The 14,397-nt window shown below is 34.0% G+C and overlaps 1 long non-coding RNA gene across 1 annotated transcript; it reads right to left on the reverse strand.

Annotated features, from left to right (window-relative positions):
• Window positions 1-10,811: 10,811 nt before the first annotated feature.
• LOC111613753 lies at window positions 10,812-13,619 on the reverse strand. The gene is made up of 3 exons (XR_002754819.1): window positions 13,301-13,619; window positions 12,803-12,925; window positions 10,812-11,326 (listed from the first exon to the last, which is right to left on the reverse strand). It is a non-coding gene; the product is annotated as an uncharacterized LOC111613753 (long non-coding RNA).
• Window positions 13,620-14,397: the final 778 nt, after the last annotated feature.

Consider the following 14,397-nt stretch of genomic DNA (forward strand, 5'->3'; position numbering starts at 1 on the left):
TCAGTAGATAATCATCAGCGTATCTTATTACAATTTTTATTCCTAGGATATTATTTATTTTATCGTCAATGTTTTTCATGACTAATTCCGCTAATTTTGGCTCTATCTTTGACCCCATACTAATACCGTCTATCTGCCTATAAAATTCAAACTTCAAAATAATTTCTTGTATAAGCAAAATTTATTAGCTCTATTAATGATTTATCTACGTTTAAATAAAGATGTTTTTAACCACAATGCTGTGAGGCAGTCTACCGAACAAGTTTTGGATTAAAGAGACGTTTCATATACAAATACAATTGGTTTATTTGTTTATGGCAATCTGTCGAGGGAAAACTTTCTATGGGAAAGTGGCCGCTATTCATAGTCCAATTGCTTTGCTATCAACCACTAGGAAATACTTCATTACAATTATTGCTAATTGCTTTGCAACGGTAGCTGTCGAATACCTTGTTTCTGAATTTCAATTTTGTTTACTATGAATAAAGGTATTGAAATGACAAATTTTTTATTACTGTTGTTAATTTAATTACATTTCTCAGAAAAATCAAATTTTTTGCTGCATTTATTGATATAACAAAGGCATTTCATTTGATTCATGTTTCAGTATTAGTTAAAAGGTTTAATGAAAAAGAATCCATCCCCTAAAATCTCCTGGAGATTTTTCGATCGTCTGGATTCGATTCTTGGTTCCCTCGAGCAGTAGGCTGAACGCCTTAACCACTTCAATAGCTATCGGGACTAGTCTATTTACCTGCTTGATGTAGTACTGGTTTGATTTTATTGGTGTACAGCAACGCGACAAATGGGTGATCTGTCAAGAGGGGATGTGTCCATGGAGATCTTTTATGGGAAATTGGCCCCTATTTAGGTGCTACTAACGTAAAGAAAACCCGGAAAACTCCACATTACCAGCCCGTTAGCGAGGTGAGAACCCACAACTAACTAACTACCAGTGTTCAGTGGTTTCATCCACTCGGCCACTGGCGGGCCGATGTAGAACTGGACCGATTTTATTTTAAAAACAAATAAAATTCTGTCACAGACTAAAATATAATACTGGTAAAATATCAAGTTTTTTCGTCGGTGAATGCTTAATTAAGTAATTGTAATAATTCGACTATAAATAAAACCTTTGCCATATAAAATTTATTGAAATCCTTGAAAATTTTAGAATTTCTTACAGATTATTTAAATATTATCAGGAAGATTGAATATATTTTCATTAGTTAAAATAATGCTTATATAATGTTTTCCGAGACCTCAAACAAGACCTCATTTATGCATACTATGCTACAGTCTTTCTCCTCAATCATATAATAAAAATTAAAAAACGTAAAAATCTAGCCTCTTTGCCTATTGCCCTAGGCTTTAATTTGTTTACAGTAATGTTACGCATACATTGGATATATAGATAGTGCCTTTTAGTGCCCTACAGCGCGTAAGAATTGTAGAAAAGTAGTACAGTCTTTAAAATATCGAGGCGTTTCAAAAACATAAGGTGCTCTGGTCTCTGAGAGAACCTGTTTCTTAACCACTTATAATTTTAAATGTCATAAAATAAATCATTCTGAATTGCAAAATGCTGGATTTTTTTAATATTTATTATTTATATCATATGAGTTCTATTTATTTATTTATAATCATAAATAAGCCCACTGTATCGCACATTCTGAATAAATTATTAATTAAATATAATACCAATAGATGAAACTAGTCTCAAGAACGTGGTCATACAAGACTTTTAAAAAAGCATTCATAATTTATATGGTAGATATTTATATGTGCAATTATTTATTGTGACATTGCCACAATGCCGGTCTGCAATTTTTAATCATATTTTTAATTTATTTAATTCAAAATTTATGCTATTCACCTCAAATTAATTAGTGTTTTGCTCTTGTATGTACAGTACATCATATTTTTCCTGTTAGAAATTGTGTCGTACTGGTGATCTATTAGCTCCTTTCAGAGGAAAAGATTTAAATTAAAAGAACGTGACTTGCGGTTTGAATCAGAAATTCATATATCGTGGCCACCTGTACTTAATACTTTCACATATGTCNTGTACAGTACATCATATTTTTCCTGTTAGAAATTGTGTCGTACTGGTGATCTATTAGCTCCTTTCAGAGGAAAAGATTTAAATTAAAAGAACGTGACTTGCGGTTTGAATCAGAAATTCATATATCGTGGCCACCTGTACTTAATACTTTCACATATGTCTCGGCTTTTATCTAACTCCCTTCTCGAGATTAAGGAAAACTCGAAATCGTGGCCTTCCTTCTTAATTTCTAGATTCGGGAACAAGCAGTAGAAACGTGTGGCGTGAATCATCAAAAAACATAGCATATTTCTTCTACACATAAATTATTCTTTTACCAATAAATTCTGTATCATTTGCTTTTTTAGTTTTTATAATATTCACTTGGACCTTGTTTATAAATAGGACTTATTATCTAAATACATAAAATTACTTGTCCTGGCTGACTGACTGAGTGATTGATTCAACATCGCCCAGAGCAAACCGCTGAACCTAAAGAGATGAATTTGGTACACAGGGTACGTCATGAAAACGCAAACTAAGAAGGGATTTTTGGAAATTCCCCCCGCGGGGGGAGAGAGAGAGGATTAAGGTTTAACCTGAAGAACGGCTTCAACTGTACTATTTTAGATGCGATTCAACTACGTTTAGTCTTCATTGAGTACTTAGGTGTATTAAATTGATAACATTTCAGACATTGTTATAAATATTTTTATATATTTCGATTTTTTAACTAAGTGTTCGAACCGTTTTAAATTCGAATTTGTTATTGCATATTGGTTCTATTACAGAACGATTGTAAACGTTCTAGAAAATTGATCAAATTGAAAACAGTTCGTTTGATTTTCAGCGGTAGGTGTTATATAACAATTAATATGGTTGTTGAAATATTGAATATAAATGGGGTTTGCTTGCAAAACCCCGCTGGCGAAGTCGCGGGTAACAGCTAGTACTGGTATAGTTTCTGATTAGCCAGTGTAATAAAACGCGTAATTAGAAAAACAATTGAATTGAAACAATGCTTCAGAAATTCTAACAATTAATTCCATTTGTTAGAATTCTTTTATTGTGAAAAATTCATCTTCAGTTTTCATATCCACGGCGAATATTTCTTATTACGTGTCTTGCTTTAAATATTTAAAGTTTAAAATACGCAATATTTTCATAACTGAAAGATAAGTGTAAATCCAATTTTTGATAATTGCAAGAGTTATTATAATTGTGAAATTTTATCATTTTCAGGTTTCAAGTAGTCCAAAAGGGAAGTATCAGGTCAGTCCATAAGTTCACGAGTATTTTTATCTACAAAAAAAGCAACAAAAAATTTTAATTAAATTTTATTTCAATCTATAATGTATTCACCATTATTTTGTACAATTTCTTGCCATCTTGATGGTAGCTTTTTAATCCCGTCTTCGTAAAATGATTTCGGCTTTGAATCAAAATATTCAGAAATAGCCTTTTTTTACATTGTTCTCATCCTCAAAAGTTTTCTCTTTTAAAAAATTTTGCAAACTGCGAAAAAGATGATAATCACTGGGAGCAATATCTGGCGAATATGGTGGATGAGGTAAAATTTCCCAGTTGAAGCTTTTGAGTTCTCTACAGTTATTTTTGCAGCATGTGGTCTGGCATTGTCATGTTGCAAGAGAACCTGCTTTCTGTTCACTAATGACGGTCGCTTTTTTTTTCAATTTTTCATTTAAACGCTCTAATTGATCACAATACATTTGAGCTGTAATTGTTTGATTAGGTTCTAACAGATCAAAATGAATTACATTTGACATATCCCACCAAACAGACAAAAGAATTTTTTTTGGATGCAACCCACCTTTTGCAGCCGGTTTTTTCTGCTTGTCGCGATCTGTCCATTGTCTTTTTCTCGTCACATTATTATAGAAGATCCATTTTTCGTCTCCAGTAACCAGCCGTGAAAAGAGACGTGCAAAGATAAAAGAGACGTGCAAATATTTACACGTTATTGTCGGTTAGCTATTGACAGTTCATTTTCATAGCTTTGAAACTTTTCCGATTTGTTGTAGATGTCTATAAACAGTTCCATGGGATGAATTTAAACGTTCCGCAATTTCATCAACTGTTAAAGATGGATCTGCTTCAACTACTGCATAGAGAACATCATCATTAAAGTCAACGGGTCTTCTATTACGAGCCTTATCCTCCACACTAAAATCATTATTTCTAAATCTTTCAAACCACTTCTGCGCAGTCCTTACACTAATTACAGTTTGATTATGAACAGTATTTAATTTTTTGGCTGCATTTGTATCATTATCACCACTTAAAAATAAAAAGTATAAAAGATGTCTCTTATATTCATCTGTTACTTCCATTTTAACGAAAATAAACAACTGAAATGTTCCCAATTCTGAACAGTATTATATGAATGAGATCCAATTTAACACTTCAGTGTAAAAAGTATCACATTAGACTGACAATTTTAACAGCAAAACAATATTTTTCTCAAGGTCATAAAATACGCATGAACTTATGGACTGATCTTGATATATGTCCGTAATTAGCATGTTGTTGATTGATTACTTATGATTTTACTTTTATTTCAGGTATGGACTTGCTTTAAAATACTTAAATGATACTCTTCACCCTACTGTTATTGCTCAGAGAAACAATTATTTGTATCTTTTTCTGTTGAAGTTAAAAAGATTTACTACTATTGAATTTGAAAGACTGTCGAAATATCGCAATGACACAGAAGGATATCTTATTGAATTCAAATAATTATTCTCATTCCTTCTGAATTCAAAATGCACAGATTCATCAGCTTTTTCCTTCTGGGTCTAGAGCATATTTTACAATTTTGTGACAATGCCGAAGGGCCTCCCTATTCTTCGGCATCATGGGACCGAAGGGTCGACATCGCATCGGCGAAGATCGCAATGACAAGGTTCGTCAGGACTGATACCACTGTGTCTTTATGGACAGACACAGAAACCGTCATGTTCTCCCGCGAACGATCGCGTGTGTGAGCGAACGGATTCGGGATGGAGGGAGAGACAACGCACCGGAAGTGACTTACGCAGAGAAGAGTTAATGTAACAACGGTTTAATAGGTAACAGTAGATAATACAGGACATATAGACCGAGTGGAATATGATAGATTTAGGTATATGAGAAATGATATCTATTATATAGATATATTAGACTGAGGTAACTCAAGACCCGTGTTTTTCGAGAGAGATAGTTTACAGCAAAAACGTGTGACGATAAATACCTTATTGAGGATCTGGTCTTGATCTCAAACGTTCTTTGTGAAAGAGAGGAAATTCGGGATGCCAGTTCGGGTATCCTGTAGATGAAATATCAGTAAGCCTGATGGAACGTACAACTTTGCATCCGCAAAGGTGTTAGACCAGCGTTTCTCAAAGTGGGCGATAACGTCCCTTTGTGGGCATTGGAGGCTTTCAGGGGGCAGTAGAAGGCTCAGTGATTACATATGAGTTTTATTTCTTCTCATTGAAACATTCTTTGATCTCAGAATTAGGATATGGGTCACACTCTATCTATCCTATCCATATAATAATGCATGTTTAAACATTATATTTGCAATAACTGTTTTTAAGATACGCAACAGATGGTAATCAGTGGCGTAGGTAGTGGTGGCGGCAGGGGCGGCCCGCCCCGGGCGGCACTTTTTAGGGGGCGGCAAAATTTCACAATAAATAATAATAATATCTTGTAAAAATTTGAATAATCTTATTTCATATTTCCGTCGCACCTACTATTCGGACCGATTGAAATGCGCACGGGGAATAGTGTTACTATCAGGACAGTTCGGGAATCGACTCGCTGTCCGGATGAACTATTAATTTTACCCTGCGTGGCCGCGCGCAATCTGTCGACCATTTGCTTTTATTATTTGTTTTTACGATTCATTTGTATTCATATACACCTCCAATATCCAATAGAGCTACGTCATCTAGGTTACTTACGTTACTCCTACCCGAGTCTCCCTAGTCGCTAACTGTAACTGATTTAGAACCGGCATGCACTGCACATTATTCTTCGCATTGCAAAATGACATACGCACGCGTCAGGAACTTCTATTCGAACAAACCTCATCTGCCGTCCCGGTCAGCGATTTTTAAAAGGTGGCAACACTAGCACAGAATTTTTCATTACTTTTTCTGTGACGAAACTGAATTTTAGTCTTTTAAATTGAGATCCCTAAATAAGGGACGGTGAAATTTTCCTTTGCCCCGGGCAGCTGACACCCACGTTACGCCACTGATGGTAATGTAAAAAGGTAAGTAAAAACATATGGGGGCATTAGATTTTTTTTTCATCTCAAACTGGGCAGTGGTCAAAATAAGTTTGAGAACCTGGGTGTTAGACGATTGTTTCCGATGATATTTTAGTAGAATATAAGAACGTAAAATAAAATGATATATTAACAGATATCTGAATATTGAGGCATTTAGGTCAAGGTACGGGTGACAACTGACTCTTTCGAAGGACGGGCGATGACTGCCTTAGTTACTTGATTTTTTTCGTTGTTGAACTGATGAAATCGAGATATTAGGTCGAGAGGTAATGAGAAAGCATTGTTGTCAGGCCTGAGAACTTAACAGATGTTTTGCTCCCAGGTGCGAAGGATGACAGTTATGTATCAAGGTACTTTTGAAACCGTGCTTGTAGTTATTAGTAGTAATTCAAACACAAATAATTATCGTATTTATTTTCAGGCACTTGGCAATTCTTATCATCAAGTTTTTATTCAGTTGATTTATTCAGTTGATTTTATTCAACTGAATAAAAACTTGATGATAAGAATTGCCAAGTGCCTGAAAATAAATACGATAATTATTTGTGTTTGAATTACTAGTTATGTATCAAGTTTATAATTACGATGTGACGTTACAGATAAATGATGTAAATATACTGAAAGTCTGGATTCGGATCCTCACAGTTTCATCTCTCATATAATTTATCTCCATCGAAGTGTATTTCATTCGCTATGCAATGTGTACTGTACTACAAACAATATGTAAATATAAAACATATTATGTACATTAATTTCCAAAAGAAACCCGCCAAAGGAGATTGTGTGGAAAAGCTTGTAAGCAAACCATCCGCTTTTGGGTGCCTCTTTTGTAGTTTACTCCGAGTTAGGCCACGAACTTCACAATGCTTGCTTCCGTCTAGGTACACACTGCTTAATAGCACAGGCGGAAACGAGCTATTTATATGAGCTTAATTCACATTAGGCATAGGAGGACAAAAGACACTACTTACACTATCGCATTTATTCTGACAGTAGGGTAGCTTTACGCAGGATTGCAAAGTCTGATAACCGCTTAAAACTCGTCCCTCTTAGACACTTAGACAACATTAGAATAGATTTCCAATGCGTCCCGGTCATGCGGGATTCTTGGCAACGAGACCGCTGACCGTCTTGCTAAACAAGCTACAAAGTCTTCAAAATATATATCTTTACAAAATAAATTTAATTTGCCAATAAGATTGCTGTGAGATTTGTCTACCAAGAATATTTTTGGATTACAGAGACTAAAATCGTCATATTTACAAAGTCTTCAGTCACTAGTACCTTCAGTTACATTCTTACTTCGTACATCAACAATCACGTCAAGAAGCAAATTTTCATTATCTGGCAAGACAGCTGGGACCATGACACCACTGGTAGGCTCACCTACACTTTCATCCTCAAGGTTGACACTACTGCAACTCTTCGCTACTTTAACCTTAGTTACACCCTCACTCAACTACTTACAGAACACGGCAACTTTAAGCAATACTTGCATAAATTTAATCTTGGGGACAATTCACAATGCGATTGTGGTATTCAGGAAGACCAAACACTACTTCACTTAGTTTTTTGCTGTAATAGGTACAATCACATTAGGAATAGTTTAATGAGAACTGCTATTCTTGAAGGTTACAACTGGCCTTACAACCCTCACCAACTCATTCACACGCGTACAATGTTCCATTATCTACTCGCATTCATATCCCTTAGTGGGGCTCTTGAGATCACTCACTCCGGGGGAACGGATGGCAATCAGCTTACCCTTGCTCTGTTTCAATTGCCGGTATATAGCGCCTTTCAACTTTGTATTTTAATTCTTATTTTCCGTCTTTATTTTTAGTCTAAATTCGGTTAGTTTAAACTTAGTCCTAGTTGTACGTTAGATTAGGGACTCTTGTGTGAAATCCGCGATTTTTACGCCGATGTCGGAAAAATCTTTGTAAACAACTCCGATGAAAAAAAAACACTCTTTGTGAGAAGTATATCGGAGGTCACCGATTGTTTTCACACTTAGGTGGGAAAGTTGACACTTAATTGATCGGAATGCACCGTTAGTGTCAACAGAAGTCGATCACGTGAATCCTTTCCCACGGAAAATGTATAAAAGCTCGAGTCCCTGGAGCTCCAGGCGACCAAAGGAAGTTATACTTATTACTGTGTGCATCTTGTCTCCATATACCGGACATTGCGACCAAAGGGATATCGCCATACGACAGAAAGCCACTTCGAACTTCCATAATTATCGCCACATTCCTGCGCCGACTACGATTCATACGGCCTATTCAACGAACGCATATTTAGTCACATCCTTATAGAGGTATTTGTATTTCGAGCATTGTGAACTCTCTCTCTCTCGATAGCCGTTAGAGATGTTAGAGACAGTAGTTCTTTTGTTAGTGAACATATATTTAACCGCATTTAGCCTATATATATTGTTATATGTATCTTATGTATCTTAGCTTCAATATTAATAATAAATGCTTATTTATTTTGTTAAACCTGCCGTCTATCGTTGCACCTGCCGGCTTACCGACGCACTCCCCACTCACTTTTTGCCCTCTTATCCATCCTACGTCCGCGAGATGGAGTTTTACCAACCTTGTGCAGCGTAAGTGGTCAGAGGGTCAGGGGTTCTTGCGTAAGTGGTCACTTACGCAAGAACCCCTGACCCTCTGCTTATCTCACACTTGGCTTGGTTTCTGGTTAGGTTATGATAGGTTAGGATTTGTTAGCTTTAGTCGTCTGGTTAGGTTCGTCTTTGGTTATGGTAGGTTAGTTTAGTTAGTTAGTTGATAGATCCTGGCCGCACCGAAAGGCATAGCCAGCGAGGGAGAGGAAGGAAGGAAATAAGGGGGATTGAAGAAAGAGGGGGGAAGACGGGGAAGAGAAAGAGGAAGAATGTAGATTACAAGTGCGCCATTGCAGGGCGTCAATTGCTGAGCGTAAAGGNAACAGACTAGTGCGAGCGACCGATAGAGACCACGTGGTCTAGCACAAAAACACTCGTAACTTGGTTAATTATTACTCGATTTTAACGGAATATACATTAAAATGACCCACTTGACATCAATAAACCGAAAATGTTCAGAAATAATCCACAATCAATAGGAAGGACGCAGATGATGTATCCGGAACAGGAGCCGAATGTGTACACGACCTCCGTCTTCGATGACCTCCAAAACTCTTGATGGTTAGTTTAGTTAGTAAGTTAATATTAAAAAACAAAAAAAAAAAAAACAAAAAAGGGGGTCTTGCTTGTTTGTCTTTTGTCGATGTGTTTGTTTGTTTTTACACTGTCTGTCTAGCTGTTAAGTAGTATTAAAATTTGCGATCGCGTTTAGTTTTATTAGTGTTAGGTAGATTTAAGTCTTCCTACTAACAGCCAGTTGGTTAGCTTCTACACAGCTATTCATGGAAACACTCATTTATTCGCTACACTTATATTTTCATTTTAGATCCTTCGGGGGACTACGGCCTTGCAGCCTAAAACTGCACGCAACATAGAGGGTACTGTAGCCATACGTACGCCGTTCAGTAGGAACCTATCTTTCTCTACTGTCTATCTCCTCCCCCTCCTTCCTCCCGTCCTCTTTCCCTTACTCTCTTTTCCGTCGTCCAAACACCTCGTGTACTGCCCATGTTATATAATACACTCAGGAATGACCTCCCATGTGAGGGACTGTTAGGAAGAGATTTTATTAAAGAAAAAGATCTGATCCTGGATCTGGCTGAAAATTGAATGATCCTTCCAGATGGGAACATAGTAGAGTTATATAACCTTACAATAGAAGTAGTTCCCGTACGCACAGAGCGAACTTAGAAACAAACAGAACTTACAAGGGATCCAGCATTAAACTCCAAGGCAATCCTATCAGTATTGTCCGACAGAGAAGAATAATTCCTAAGCAATACAATGGGAAGGTAAACGGGAAAGATAGAACCCAAGAAAAAGGAAGAGTGAAAGAAAAACTAATAATAATAATAATAATGGTGATATTCATGGCGTGTTGATAATTCGAGGAATTAATGAAGACGAGAAAAATCAACAATTCTCCAAGATTTAGCTAAGCTTATAGTAATCGTCCTACTAAAATAAACTACATAAAACTTGCGTAAACCGGAATCGCACGCTACCGAATATTTTTTCTTCTATGCCAAGTTTCTACTTTAAACGTTTTTATCAACTTTAAAAATTCGTAAATTTTTGTTTTTATCAACATTAAAATGTAGAAAATCGCCTCATTTCGAAGATTTTTTTCCGTTTTATTCGGGTTCCGTCTTAGAGAGATTTTAATGTAACTGTTTATTTGTATGCGCGTTCTGATCACATCGCATACGATCATTTCAGATTTCAATGCGAAGAGAAAAAAATTTTTAAACAATTTATAAAATTTTCAAAAAATTTATAACATTTTATTCCAAACAAATTAAATCAGATATGATACTATATTTGTATACAGCAGAACTGAATTTACATTTTATTGCAGATTCGTAAATTTACATCAACAAAAATTTGTGATTTACTAAAGAAGTATACAATCGTTCATCCCTTTTTCTGTAGCTAGTTTTATTAAATTAACCAGATTTGCAAAGTAAATGTGCAAAATACGATCATTTATATATTTTATAATACCGTCTATATCCAATGATAAAATTTTATAAAAAAATTCACAATTGAGAAGTTCACTACGGGCATTGGTATACAAACTGATAATACATAAATACATTTTCTTTTCACGTGAAGTAATAACTAGGCTTGTCAATGCGCTTATTGCAAATCCAGACGCTTTTGTAATACATTTAGTCAGATTTACTACATTTGCCTCACTACTATTGTAACAAATTTTCTCTAAGAGGCACATCAATAGATTTGACGATAGATTCTCAAGGAAATTTTCAGCAGTGATGTTTTCACCTCCACACCCGAGTGATGGTATCATTTTTGGATCCAGACATTTCGATAATTCAATCGATATATTCTGAAAATATCAAAAAATGTATAAACTTAAAAACAGGTGTAAGACTATTTTTGAAGATTTGTTGGTATAATTTTAGAACAAACAATACTAAACATATTTTACAATAAAAGCTTATGGAAGAATACAGGTAATAGTACGGCAAGAAAATTTATTAAAAGTTAAAGATATTTAATTAATTATCAACTCAGCAGAAAGTCATTACAAGAATAATATTTGGTTTCAATTAAACAATCGTAAAAGTAGAATTAAAATGTGAATTAAATTATCATAATTACTGCAAAGATTTTAATAGTAATGATTTTTTTAAGTGGCTTTAAATTAGGGCGAAAAAATAATAAAGAAAGAAAATAATAATTCATCCAATTTGTTTCATTGAGCCGATTTTCGATTGGATTTCTATATACTGTACTAATTAATTTCTGTTTAAATTTGATTGCTGGCTTTACATATCCCTCCATCTATTGAAAAAATTTAACAAAATAATTAACTAAATACAATTCTTATAAAAAAAAAGATAGAATTTTAAATATATATATATATGTTCACTTAACTACTGTGACAATAATATAGTGCGGAATATATTCGCCATTACGCCATTACTGCGATTGTTAGCACATAGTACTTGCCTGCATGGAGTGTAGTAGTGTTTTGCCCTCGTACGTCAAACTTTTCCTGTTCGCAGTAGAGTCATGCCGGTTATGTATTCTCCGTTTAGGGAAAAATATTTGAATTGAAATAACGTCCACTCGCAGTACAAATCGGGAGTTCATATATAGTTAATCTGGATCTCATGTTCTTAAGCTCTCCACTTATAATCTCATTTTCATGTAACTCCGTTTTCTAGATTAAGGAAGGAGCCAGAAGGACAACAGTGTGAATTTATAGGTCTACAATTTTTTCAAATTTCAGTCCAATAAGTACCCTTCAATAACCGAATGGATAAAACTACCGAAAAATGGTAGTATAAAGAGGATGGGAAAGTAAAGAAATAAAGGAAGCCCCGAAAGAGATGAATATTACGAATGTTGCAATACAATTCGCACGCGCTACGAAGACATCTCTATCATTCTCAACGTGCAGCCAGTATATACTTGTAGATAAAGAAATGAATATTATAGTTCGGGTCGTAATGTGTCTTTCTAACAAACCATAATACACATATTCTAAGTATGCCACATTTTTCAGCTACTTTATGAGAAGATTCTCTGAATTCTGATAACATCTCAGCTAATTAGTTGTTGAAGAGGAGAAGGACTTCGAATTCGGACTTCTTACAACAATATTTTAAACTTTATTAATATTATACATGACATATTATAACTTTTATAACTGCTTATATGATATTTAGTACCTAAATGTACTAGCTACAGAAATAACAAAAATTAACGAAAATTTATATAACTACTATACCACACATTGAAGCAATATATAACCTACTACTGTTTTAATTATGTTAGTTATGACTTTTTCACTCACATTCTTGGCAACTTCCAACTGGTCAAATATGTTATTCGAAGAGGGAATTTGAAATGGGATTAAACCAAAAGTCGGGTCTTGAAGGTTTCGACAGTTGACAGAGACTTTGCGGCGGTTTCAAACCTTAAAAATAAGATACAATTTAAAGACAAATATTTTTACGTTGTATAAAAAAATTTTGAAATATCCAGGACGAAATATATTTATATGAACTGCATTGTAAAAATACAAAATATTAAAGACTGTGATGTTTTGGTGATGATGAAAGAGGACGACAAAGAAGACAAGAAAAATTTATTCGTATTAGTCTTTAATATTTTGTATATTTTACAATGTATTTAATATAAACAAATATTTTTGTTGTGAGAAATTTTCAGTAAAACGTTTCTTTCTATTCCTCTAAAAAAAATAATCAGTTTTAGAGTAAATTCGTCCTCCTAACAAAATATTTAGAAAATAAAAAAAAAATAATTATTTATATTTAAATGAAATACGTACTTAAAACTAAAACAAGCAACAAAAAAGACTTCGTGATGCTTTTACTTGCTGCTGGGAACTTGGAAGAGAATTCGTAATTTGCAGAGCACTGACGTGTCTTCAACTATTCGATCAACCTCGCGATTCCACATATGTATACTTTTAGCTGTGACGTCATATGGAAATGAAATGTGCGCTATTTGAATCTATTCAACTTTAGAAAAAATATATAAAATGCTCATGTTTTTTTCTAAATTTTTCTGTTCCCAAATATTCAAATTGCATTCAAAATAATTATTTAAAACAATGCAATCAGATTATTTATTCAATTCTTACTTAATTGTATTGTAGAGAAATACGAGAAGTACTGTATATTAAAATAAACTATTTAGATATAACGATTACACGATCGTCATGAATATTGTAAATTTGAAAAACCATGTAGTGCTAAAACTGTAATTAACTTTAAATCATATTGCTATATAAATCAAAAACGTAATATATATTTAATGGAAATAAGAAAGATATTTTCTAGAACAACAAAAACGAATATAAGAGAACAGGAAATAAAAGCAACACACAAGAAGTGTATTCTAAATGGGTATCCAAGGAAAATATTAAATAATTGTTATAACCAATTCATATTGAATAGATATAAAGTAAAAGAGAAACAAGAAACAAAACTCTACGTATCATTTCCTTATATAAAAGGTATATTCTTAATCAAAATTTAATTAAACTGGCTCCAACTTAAAATAATAAATTGTCCAATCTGATAGTTATAAGAAGTATTAAAAAGGACCCATTAGAAGAAGAAGGCGTATTCTACAGAATCGAATGCACATGTAATATTCCAAGTTTCTATGAAGAGAAAACTAAAGCAGCTGTAAGATTAAAAATTAATAATTTTCCTATCTTTCATCATTGTAGTATTAATAATTGTGAAATTAACATTAACCCTAGTGAGGAAACCTTTTTTTTTTTTCTTTTGGCGAAATGCATTTAGGAAATTTAACAATGTAATACAGTAAAGTATTTTTTCTGCAAATTGGGTTGGCTTTTACTTTTTGTAACTTTAATTTTTATTTCTTATTGATAACTTCAAAATTCCAAAACAT

This window comes from Centruroides sculpturatus, unplaced genomic scaffold (assembly GCF_000671375.1).
Source record: "Centruroides sculpturatus isolate CEXI.00-Female unplaced genomic scaffold, Cexi_2.0 scaffold2, whole genome shotgun sequence".
Lineage (NCBI taxonomy): Eukaryota > Metazoa > Arthropoda > Arachnida > Scorpiones > Buthidae > Centruroides > Centruroides sculpturatus.